The 12667-nt window shown below is 37.9% G+C and overlaps 1 pseudogene; it reads right to left on the reverse strand.

Annotated features, from left to right (window-relative positions):
* Positions 1-1916: 1916 nt before the first annotated feature.
* LOC117301807 lies at positions 1917-12224 on the reverse strand (annotated as a pseudogene).
* Between the last annotated feature and the right edge of the window lie 443 nt (positions 12225-12667).

Genomic DNA, 12667 nt, shown 5'->3' on the forward strand with positions numbered 1-12667 from the left:
CCTAGCAAAAAGGGATGAAAGTCATGTATGATGGTAGTGGTACAACAGTAAGCCACTAATGTAAAAATTTACTAAGTTTGCTGTGACCCAATCCCTAGCAAAAAGGGATGAAAGTCATGTATGATGGTAGTGGTACATGTACAACAGTAAGCCACTAATGTAAAAATTTACTAAGTTTGCTGTGACCCAATGCCTAGCAAAAAGGGATGAAAGTCATGTATGATGGTAGTGGTACAACAGTAAGCCACTAATGTAAAACTTTACTAAGTTTGCTGTGACCCAATCCCTAGCAGAGAGGGATGAAAGTCATGTATGATGGTAGTGGTACAACAGTATACCACTAATGGAAAACTTTACTAAGTTTGCTGTGACCCAATCCCTAGCAGAAAGGGATGAAAGTCATGTATGATGGTAGTGGTACAACAGTAAGCCACTAATGTACAACTTTACTAAGTTTGCTGTGACCCAACCCCTAGCATAAAGGGATGAAAGTCATGTATGATGGTAGTGGTACAACAGTAAGCCACTAATGGAAAACTTTACTAAGTTTGCTGTGACCCAATCCCTAGCATAAAGGGATGAAAGTCATGTATGATGGTAGTGGTACAACAGTAAGCCTCTATTGGAAAACTTTACTAAGTTTGCTGTGACCCAATCCCCAGCAAAAAGGGATGGAAGTCATGTATGATGGTAGTGGTACAACAGTAAGCCACTAATGGAAAACTTTACTAAGTTTGCTGTGACCCAACCCCTAGCATAAAGGGATGAAGTCATGTATGATGGTAGTGGTAAAACAGTAAGCCACTAATGGAAAACTTTACTAAGTTTGCTGTGACCCAACCCCTAGCAAAAAGGGATGGAAGTCATGTATGATGGTAGTGGTACAACAGTAAGCCACTAATGGAAAACTTTACTAAGTTTGCTGTGACCCAACCCCTAGCAAAAAGGGATGGAAGTCATGTATGATGGTAGTGGTACAACAGTAAGCCACTAATTTAAAACTTTACTAAGTTTGCTGTGACCCAACCCCTAGCAAAAAGGGATGGAAGTCATGTATGATGGTAGTGGTACAACAGTAAGCCACTAATGGAAAACTTTACGAAGTTTGCTGTGACCCAACCCCTAGCATAAAGGGATGGAAGTCATGCACCATGGTAGTGGTACAACAGTAAGCCACTGCTAGAGAAAACCAAGGTGGTTTTTCTTGTAAAGGGCACCTCTATGGAATAATTGCAAGAACATTTCAAGGGGCACTAAGGCAATGACCAGGGGCAACGTTGCCTCCGTAATGTATCAGGCGTGTCGTAGTAACAGTATCGAGGATGACAATTTGTGCAATGACCAACTCTCAGGAAAAAGAGAATTTAAGTCTTGTCATGACCCATAAGTATGCCATGATCCTAACCAGAGCTGGAAGGCTTTCATTTAAGGTGTTCACTCAATTTTCTTGTTCTTTCAATCGATCAACCCACCCCAGGGGTAAGGGGAGGATCAATCAATAACAACTCATGAAGGTAAACAATTAAATTTTAATTAGTTTTGTTTAACTAATGTAAGCAACACTAACAGTTTAAAAACACCTTTACCACAGTTTGGCCATTTTGTCTGGTTCCCTGTGTACCGATCGAAACTCTCAAAGTTTGACAAAAGGAAACAGATTAAATTTGGATGTCAAGCCTCATTTTGTTTCTTGAGACAATCCTAATGGCACTGTCAGTGATAAAGGATCCTGATCTTATTTAAGTACCCATACTGTGATTACTACAGAGGGATGGATGCTCGGCCTCCTCATCAGTAAGACATATCTCTGGCATCAGCTGGTCGTCATCGTCGGTGGTGATGTCATCTCCTTGTTCCAGTGAGCTCTTGCCTTAAGTTCCTCTCAGTGTAGACCGATCCGAAGATGTTGATTCTCTTCAGGAGTACTCAATCTTTTGATGCCTGTAAATAAAAAAATAAATAAATAAATAAAAATTACTTTTACATAAAAAAATACACCTTTGACCCTAACCATCCTGGGGTTGATTTCACAAAGAGTTAGGACTGGTCCTAACTTAGGACTAGTCCCAGGAGATATTAAAAACTTAAGGCCAGTCCTAAGTTAGACGAGTAACTTGTCTTAACTTGAGATAAAACTAGTCTTAACTCTTTGTAAAGTCCACCTTAGATCCTTCAAGATCCAATTGCATACTTTGTTCGTTTCTGTTTTGCTGATTGCTGCACTTGTAACCATATTGTGCTGTATACACATGTCATGTAAACAGTGAATTTCTGCTTGTACTAATCCTCTTATAGCACTGAAATCCGTAATTCAGTGACGCTCGTGGCTCTTCAACAATGTTACCCCTGATCACTAGGCCATTTATTTCATTCATCAAACCAACTCAGCTCCCTTTGAAAACTGCCTGTGCAGCCAAATATGTAGTGACCAAGCTAAATAAATCACAAGAACCATCTCTGCCCTCACAGGTACCTACTAACCCCTGTGCAATCTATGGAAACTGTATGATAAACCTAAAAGGGTCTAGAAGCCTAAAGCCGGGTTCATACTTCATGCGAATGCGAAGCAAATATGGTTGTCACGAACTCACAATGAATAACTCGCAACAGTTGAACTATGTTCAACCCCTTTGAAACATTCGCTAAGAAAACAGGGCTGTGTCGCCAAAATTCACTTTGCATTTGCAGCAAGAATGAACCAAGCTCAAGTAGTGATTAACTTACTTGCATGATGGGCAGAAATAGAAGACGGTTTGTCCTTCATCAGTGATAGTGTTTGCCTGGTGTGGAAATGAAGGCCATCGTGACCGCACTTGGCACATGCCCTGTCAATCTGAAACCAGACCAGATACAAAAATGAAATTAAGAAGTGATGAAAAATAACCAAGCATTGAAAAAACAAATTTGTAATAATGCGGCTAAAAGGTAGGGCCATAAGTTTATTTTTTTTCACTGATTAATGGACAAAATATAGAAAGATGAAATAAAACCGTGAAAGTTTCAGCAAATTAGGTCTAATGGTTCTACTTACTGAGAAAACAGAAAGAAGCAAAACCCTGTCACAGTAGCGATGAATCCATCCGATGTAAAGATATCGATTGAACAAATTATGTTTGCTTTTTTCCCAAACATTAAAAAAAAAAACGGCCAGAGGTTTCCTTACGGGTGGCGAACCCTTTGTCATTGATTTTTGCTCCTCTGTTTTCAAAGGTAAAATAGAAAAAATTCTGAAATAAAACGAACCTATTTGTATATCAAAATAATTGGGGGTTTAGTTATTGTTCAAAATTTACCAATGTCAACTTTGAATTTGAAGTAGCGCATTTTTCAATCAAACACAGTTACAAAATTGGCCAGGGGTTTCCTCACGGGTGGCGAACCCTTTGTCACTGAATTTTTGCTGTTTCGTTTCAGAGTTAAAAATATAAAACCAAATATTTGGGGGCTTGTTTTTCAAAACTTACCACAAGATAAATCACCTAATATGAAGTGGCGGATTTTTCAATTAACAAACACAGTTAAAAAATTGGTCTCCTCATCAGTAAGACATCTCTCTGGCATCAGGACAACTATGTCGTCGTCGTCCTCGGTGGTGATTTCATCTCCTTGTTCCAGTGAGCTCTTGCCTCGAGTTCCTCTCAGTGTAGACTGATCCGAAGATGTTGATTCTCTTCAGGAGTACTCAATCTCTTGATGCTTGTAAATCAAAAAAATTAATAAAAATTACTTTTACATACAAAAATTAACCTTTGACCCTAACCATCCTGGGGTCTATTTCACAAAGAGTTAGGACTGGTCCTAACTTAGGACTGGTCCCAGGAGATATTAAAAACTTAAGGCTAGTCCTAAGTTAAGACGAGTAACTTGTCCTAACTTGAGATAAGACTAGTCTTAACTCTTTGTAAAGTCCACCGTAGATCGCAAAGAAAACAGGGCTGTGTCGCCAAAATTCACTTTGCATTTGCAGCAAGAATGAACCAAGCTTAAGTAGTGATTAACTTACTTGCATGATGGGCAGAAATAGAAGACGGTTTGTCCTTCATCAGTGACAGTGTTTGCCTGGTGTGGAAATGAAGGCCATCGTGACCGCACTTGGCACATGCCCTGTCAATCTGAAACCAGACCAGATAAAAAAATGAAATTAAGAAGTGATGAAAAATAACCAAGCATTGAAAAAACAAATTTGTAATAATGCGGCTAAAAGGTAGGGCCATAAGTTTTTTTTTTTTTTTCACTGATTAATGGACAAAATATAGAAAGATGAAATAAAACCGTGAAAGTTTCAGCAAATTAGGTCTAATGGTTCTACTTACTGAGAAAACAGAAAGAAGCAAAACCCTGTCACAGTAGCGATGAATCCATCCGAGGTAAAGATATCGATTGATCAACAAATAACGTTTGCTTTTTTCCCAAACATTAAAAAAAAAACGGCCAGAGGTTTCCTTACGGGTGGCGAACCCTTTGTCATTGATTTTTGCTCCTCTGTTTTCAAAGGTAAAATAGAAAAAATTCTGAAATAAAACGAACCTATTTGTATATCAAAATATTTGGGGGTTTAGTTATTGTTCAAAATTTACCAATGTCAACTTTTAATTTGAAGTGCCGCATTTTTCAATCAAACACAGTTACAAAATTGGCCAGGGGTTTCCTCACGGGTGGCGAACCCTTTGTCACTGAATTTTTGCTGTTTCGTTTCAGAGTTAAAAATATAAAACCAAATATTTGGGGGCTTGTTTTTCAAAACTTACCAAAAGATAAATCACCTAATATGAAGTGGCGCATTTTTCAATTAACAAACACAGTTAAAAAATTGGTCTCCTCATCAGTAAGACATCTCTCTGGCATCAGGACAACTATGTCGTCGTCGTCCTCGGTGGTGATTTCATCTCCTTGTTCCAGTGAGCTCTTGCCTCGAGTTCCTCTCAGTGTAGACTGATCCGAAGATGTTGATTCTCTTCAGGAGTACTCAATCTCTTGATGCTTGTAAATCAAAAAAATTAATAAAAATTACTTTTACATACAAAAATTAACCTTTGACCCTAACCATCCTGGGGTCTATTTCACAAAGAGTTAGGACTGGTCCTAACTTAGGACTGGTCCCAGGAGATATTAAAAACTTAAGGCTAGTCCTAAGTTAAGACGAGTAACTTGTCCTAACTTGAGATAAGACTAGTCTTAACTCTTTGTAAAGTCCACCGTAGATCGCAAAGAAAACAGGGCTGGGTCGCCAAAATTCACTTTGCATTTGCAGCAAGAATGAACCAAGCTTAAGTAGTGATTAACTTACTTGCATGATGGGCAGAAATAGAAGACGGTTTGTCCTTCATCAGTGACAGTGTTTGCCTGGTGTGGAAATGAAGGCCATCGTGACCGCACTTGACACATGCCCTGTCAATCTGAAACCAGACCAGATACAAAAATGAAATTAAGAAGTGATGAAAAATAACCAAGCATTGAAAAAACAAATTTGTAATAATGCGGCTAAAAGGTAGTTTTTGGTTTTTTCACTGATTAATGGACAAAATGTAGAAAGATGAAATAAAACCGTGAAAGTTTCAGCAAAATAGGTCTAATGGTTCTACTTACTGAGAAAACAGAAAGAAGCAAAACCCTGTCACAGTTGCGATGAATCCATCCGATGTAAAGATATCGATTGATCAACAAATAACGTTTGTTTTTTTCCCAAACATTAAAAAAAACGGCCAGAGGTTTCCTTACGGGTGGCGAACCCTTTGTCACTGATTTTTGCTCCTCTGTTTTCGAAGGTAAAATATAAAACCTATGAAATAAAACACACCTACTTGTATATCAAAATATTTGGGGGTTTACGATATTTTTCAAAATTTACCAAATGTCAACTTTTAATTTGAAGTGGCGCAATTATTCAATCAAACACAGTTAAAAAATTGGCCAGGGGTTTCCTCACGGGTTGCAAACCCTTTGTCACTGAACTTTTGCTGTTTCGTTTCAGAGTTAAAAATATAAAACCAAATATTTGGGGGCTTGTTTTTCAAAACTTACCGAATGATAAATCACCTAATATGAAGTGGCGCATTTTTCAATTAACAAACAGTTAAAAAATTGGTCTCCTCATCAGTAAGACATCTCTCTGGCATCAGGACAACTATGTCGTCGTCGTCCTCGGTGGTGATTTCATCTCCTTGTTCCAGTGAGCTATTGCCTTGAGTTCCTCTCAGTGTAGACTGATCCGAAGATGTTGATTCTCTTCAGGAGTACTCAATCTCTTGATGCTTGTAAATCAAAAAAATTAATAAATAAATAAAAATTACTTTTACATACAAAAATTAATCTTTGACCCTAACCATCCTGGGGTCGATTTCACAAAGAGTTAGGACTGGTCCTAACTTAGGACTGGTCCCAGGAGATATTAAAAACTTAAGGCTAGTCCTAAGTTAAGACGAGTAACTTGTTCTAACTTGAGATAAGACTAGTCTTAACTCTTTGTAAAGTCCACCGTAGATCGCAAAGAAAACAGGGCTGTGTCGCCAAAATTCACTTTGCATTTGCAGCAAGAATGAACCAAGCTTAAGTAGTGATTAACTTACTTGCATGATGGGCAGAAATAGAAGACGGTTTGTCCTTCATCAGTGACAGTGTTTGCCTGGTGTGGAAATGAAGGCCATCGTGACCGCACTTGGCACATGCCCTGTCAATCTGAAACCAGACCAGATACAAAAATGAAATTAAGAAGTGATGAAAAATAACCAAGCATTGAAAAAACAAATTTGTAATAATGCGGCTAAAAGGTAGGGCCATAAGTTTATTTTTTTTCACTGATTAATGGACAAAATATAGAAAGATGAAATAAAACCGTGAAAGTTTCAGCAAATTAGGTCTAATGGTTCTACTTACTGAGAAAACAGAAAGAAGCAAAACCCTGTCACAGTAGCGATGAATCCATCCGAGGTAAAGATATCGATTGATCAACAAATTACGTTTGCTTTTTTCCCAAACATTAAAAAAAAAACGGCCAAAGGTTTCCTTACGGGTGGCGAACCCTTTGTCATTGATTTTTGCTCCTCTGTTTTCAAAGGTAAAATAGAAAAAATTCTGAAATAAAACGAACCTATTTGTATATCAAAATATTTGGGGGTTTAGTTATTGTTCAAAATTTACCAATGTCAACTTTTAATTTGAAGTGCCGCATTTTTCAATCATACACAGTTACAAAATTGGCCAGGGGTTTCCTCACGGGTGGCGAACCCTTTGTCACTGAATTTTTGCTGTTTCGTTTCAGAGTTAAAAATATAAAACCAAATATTTGGGGGCTTGTTTTTCAAAACTTACCGAAAGATAAATCACCTAATATGAAGTGGCGCATTTTTCAATTAACAAACACAGTTAAAAAATTGGTCTCCTCATCAGTAAGACATCTCTCTGGCATCAGGACAACTATGTCGTCGTCGTCCTCGGTGGTGATTTCATCTCCTTGTTCCAGTGAGCTCTTGCCTTGAGTTCCTCTCAGTGTAGACCGATCCGAAGATGTTGATTCTCTTCAGGAGTACTCAATCTCTTGATGCTTGTAAATCAAAAAAATTAATAAAAATTACTTTTACATACAAAAATTAACCTTTGACCCTAACCATCCTGGGGTCGATTTCACAAAGAGTTAGGACTGGTCCTAACTTAGGACTAGTCCCAGGAGATATTAAAAACTTAAGGCTAGTCCTAAGTTAAGACGAGTAACTTGTCCTAACTTGAGATAAGACTAGTCTTAACTCTTTGTAAAGTCCACCGTAGATCGCAAAGAAAACAGGGCTGTGTCGCCAAAATTCACTTTGCATTTGCAGCAAGAATGAACCAAGCTTAAGTAGTGATTAACTTACTTGCATGATGGGCAGAAATAGAAGACGGTTTGTCCTTCATCAGTGACAGTGTTTGCCTGGTGTGGAAATGAAGGCCATCGTGACCGCACTTGGCACATGCCCTGTCAATCTGAAACCAGACCAGATACAAAAATGAAATTAAGAAGTGATGAAAAATAACCAAGCATTGAAAAAACAAATTTGTAACAATGCGGCTAAAAGGTAGTTTTTGGTTTTTTCACTGATTAATGGACAAAATGTAGAAAGATGAAATAAAAACGTGAAAGTTTCAGCAAAATAGGTCTAATGGTTCTACTTACTGAGAAAACAGAAAGAAGCAAACCCCTGTCACAGTAGCAATGAAGCCATCCGAGGTAAAGATATCGATTGATCAACAAATTACGTTTGCTTTTTTCCCAAACATTAAAAAAAACGGCCAGAGGTTTCCTTACGGGTGGCGAACCCTTTGTCACTGATTTTTGCTCCTCTGTTTTCGAAGGTAAAATATAAAACCTATGAAATAAAACAAACCTATTTGTATATCAAAATAATTGGGGGTTTACGATATTTTTCAAAATTTACCAAATGTCAACTTTTAATTTGAAGTTGCGCAATTATCAATCAAACACAGTTTAAAAATTGGCCAGGGGTTTCCATACGGGTGACAAACCCTTTGTCACTGACTTTTGCTGCTCTGTTTCACAGGTAATATATAAAACCTCTGAAATAAAACAAACCTATTTGTTTATCAAAATATTTGGGGGGGGGGGTTTACAATATTTTCAAAATTTACCAAATGTCTACTTTTAATTTGAAGTGGCGCAATTTTCAATCAAACACAGTTAAAAATTGACCCGGTGTTTCCTTACAGGTGGTGAACCCATACATGTATCAAATCTATTTTTGCTCGTCTTAAGAGTTAAATATAAAACCTCTGAAATAAAACAAATCTATTTCTAACCAAATAATTCTTTTTTTGGGGGGGGGTTAATTTTCAAAAATTACGAAATTATAAAAAATCACCTTTTAAAATAGAGTGGTACATTTTTCAATTAAACACAGTTAAAGGAATACGTTGCCTTGGATCGGTCGAGTTGGTCTTTGACAAGTGTCCTGTAACCGTTTGTTATAAAATCGATATGGTTAGAAAGATGTTGTAAAAGTAGAATACAATGATCTACACAAATATGCCTCGAAATTGCGTGGTTTTCGTTTTACCTCGTCGGGAAACACAGTCGGCCATTTATGGGAGTCAAAACTTTGACTCCCATAAATGGCCGACCGTGTTAGTTCGCGACGTAAAATGAAAACCGTGCAATTTTGAGTGATACTTGTGTGGATCATTGTTTTAAATGATCTTTCTAACCATATGCATATCATAACAAACGGTTTCAAACGCTTTTCATAGACCAACTCGACCGATCCAAGGCAACATGTTCCTTTAAAACATTGGCCAGAGGTTTCCCTACGCTTGGCAAACCTTTATCACTGATAAAGAAAACCTCTGAAAACAAATAAACTAGTACAAACAAAGAACTTTGGGTTTTTTTTCTTCAAAACAAAGTTGCTAATTTTTCTTTCAAACAATTTCATACATGACCAGAGGTTCCCCTACAGGTGGCAAACCCTTTACACTGATTTGTTTTTGTTTCTTTCCTGAAATAAAATAAAACGGTGAACCTAAATAATTTGGGGGTTATATTCTTCAAAAGAAACCATATGAAATAAATCACCTAATAAATTTCATCTTTTGTGCACCTTTTCACAGATTTTAATTGTACATCTTTTTTAATTCATTCAGAGTTAAATATAAATGGTGAAACCTCTAAAAGAAAAAATGACAAATCAAAATGTTTTGGTGGTTATACTAGTATAGACAATAAAACAATCAATAAAGTACGAACATTTCTGTTTGTAAACACTTTGAAAATGATTCATTGAAAATGAAAAGGTCTGAAAATTCAGTTGATTTGAAATGTCAATATTCCATCATTTGTGTGCAGCACACAACACGAGCGCCCACCGCGAAGTTCCTTTACGGCGGGGGTCAAGGGCCCGCTTAAGGGCCCTTGGAGCTCTGGGTATTGCTGCAGCAGCAAGTGCATTACACGCAAACATTATTGAACCGTACCACTATAAACGAAGCGAGGAATGAGACAAGTTTATACATCTGTCGCTGCTGCACGTATGCGCGATGCCAGGAAGACCACAAGCCGTAAATAGGGCCAGGTGCTGCTGGACGGCAATTTATTGTTTAGGTGATGTTTTTTCATGAACGCCACGTAGATCCGCGATAATAGCAATAACAAAGGTAAACTAACATTGTGTCTGATTAGAGAATAGAGATTCTTAAAAAAGGTAAAAGAGGGAAAAGTCAAAATGTCGGAAGTGGAAAAAAAAGGTCGGATTTCTAAAATTAAAAATTTGAAATTTCGACGAAGGTCGGAAGAATCTCATCCCTGTAAACATCAAGATATAAACCTAATCAATTTGGACATTTCCTAAGACAAAACTCCAGTGTTTCACTCACCAGTGATCCTAGGTCTTTCTGGCTGATGACCTCGTGATGACCTTCAACATTTTTGCGAGAGTTGAGTCGCAGGTATGAATGATTATTGATAGACCACACCATGTAATGCAGCTGTAATGAGAAGGAAGACAAAAAGTGACTTTTCATTCAATAAAAAATATGCTGTCTGTGCTAATGATAGTGATATTAATTATGCGGTCACCCCGGATACAAAGAAATTAAATTCACTGATAAGGCCGAGTAAAAAAAGAAACATGTTTAGCGTCCGGGTTTCTCAAAAAAAGGAAGGTGGAGGGGCTTTTTATTTTTTATTTCAAGATGGCCGCCATTCTTTTTAAAATGTCAAATATCCATTGTTTTTTGTACTGCTCAAACACACAATACATAAATAAAACATTTTGGTCAAGACATTCAGACAAGACATTCAGATTGTTTTAGCTGAGATCGTTTAAAATAACCCTAATAAAAAAAGGAGGTGGCCTGTACAAAGGAAGCAGGCGGTTTCTTATTTTACTAATATTATTAAACTTTACACAAGTGTTACATTTTGTTGAAAATCTGTGAAAGGCAGAAATGAATGTAATTTTAACTTTAAAAAAATTGAAACAATGTGTGTCGGTCGTTTTTGAAATCATGAGTGCCTGGCACCAGCCCAGCAGGTTGCAAAGCACAGACCATGCCTCATCAAGATTTGAAAATCTGAAACATTCATTTCCGAAAAAGACAAGTCAATGGGGATAACTTTCCGTATGGCGCCATCACTTTTTCACTTCATTTTTACAAAGGGATATCCATCGAGGTAAATTAGATACTATAATGGGTGCGTGCGATTAGCTTCCCTGGCTCATCCAAGTGGCGTATTTTATTTTTTTCCAGTCCAAACATGTGCAGATGTTTACCCACACTCCACCTGGCGCATCATCACGTGAAGGCTCACGTGATGATGCGTCTGGTTTTTTTTCAGGTGGAGCGTGGGTAAACATCTGCACACGTTCGTCCTGGAAAATGAAATAGGCGACTTAACCAGGACGAACGTGGGGTAATTATCAGCCCATGTTCGTCCTTGGGAAAAAATAAAATACGCCACTTGGATGAGCACACTGGGGGGTCGACCCAGGGAAGCTAATCGAACGCACCCAATATTTCATATCGAATGAAAAAGGGGTTGCGCAATGGTTGCGCCATGGGTATTTCTTAAAATAAAATTTACAACTAAAAAAGATTTTGATTTTATTTAATATATATATTATTTGTTTTTATAAATTATATAATAACCAGATAACATGACCAAACATGCCAAACAGCGGATGAGCCACCAAAAATGTAATAATTACAAAGAATGATATAAAAGGCAATCATTAATCCTACAGACAGGCCTAGAGTAGTACGTAGTAACTAGTCTGCTAGTAGTAGTAGGCCGATCGATATTGTTAATTACAAAAATTAATATTGAAAACAATTTTATTTATCAAAATTACATTTGTTAACTACGAATTATCAGTCACAGGTCATTTACATCATCAGAGTCGAAGTCATCGAGCTGAATTTGCATTAATGTATAATATTCAAAGTCCATGGTATATTGCGATCATGCATCAGCCACCTCCCCCGACCACCTCCTTGGCCACGTCCCGACCCCGCCTACCCCCTTTTTATAAATAACGCACAAGTCAAGGGGCCATCACACACAACTTTACAAGCCACAGTTTCCACAAAAAATTATATATTCCAAACTTACTTTTTGCATTTACTTTGTAAGGACATGTCTTGCTTTTCATAACTACTGTTCCACTTTCAGGAAAAAGTAAAATGGAGCCACATTGCGGGCAAAATTCTCTCGAAGAAGCAAATGACCACTCTCCGTCCATGTTTTGGGGAAATTCTGATCCAGCATCCAGCGTGCGTTTCTGAATGGGACGCACGTGATTTATCAAGCTAGACTTCATCCTTACGTTCAGCGTTGAATTTGGTTTAGGGTTTCTGACTAGGTAATTAAATAGGAATCGCGCCCTCTGTCGGCGGATTGTAGAGTCTCATCATGCAGCAGGTGCATCTCATTAAGGCCGTGTCCGAAACGACGACTTCGGCTACAGCTACGTCTAGATCAGCGCGTCTACCAGTGTTGAAGAATAGGCAGACGCGCGCGATCTAGCCGTAGCTGTAGCCGAAGTCGCCGTTTCGGACACGGCCTGGGATGCACCTGCTGCATGATAAGGCAGTAGACACTATTGGTAATTACTCAAAATAATTATTAGCATAAAACTTTATGTATATGTTGAGATACACCAAGTGAGAAGACTGGTCTTTGACA

Source organism: Asterias rubens, chromosome 17, assembly GCF_902459465.1.
Source record: "Asterias rubens chromosome 17, eAstRub1.3, whole genome shotgun sequence".
In the NCBI taxonomy this organism is placed as follows: Eukaryota; Metazoa; Echinodermata; class Asteroidea; order Forcipulatida; family Asteriidae; genus Asterias; species Asterias rubens.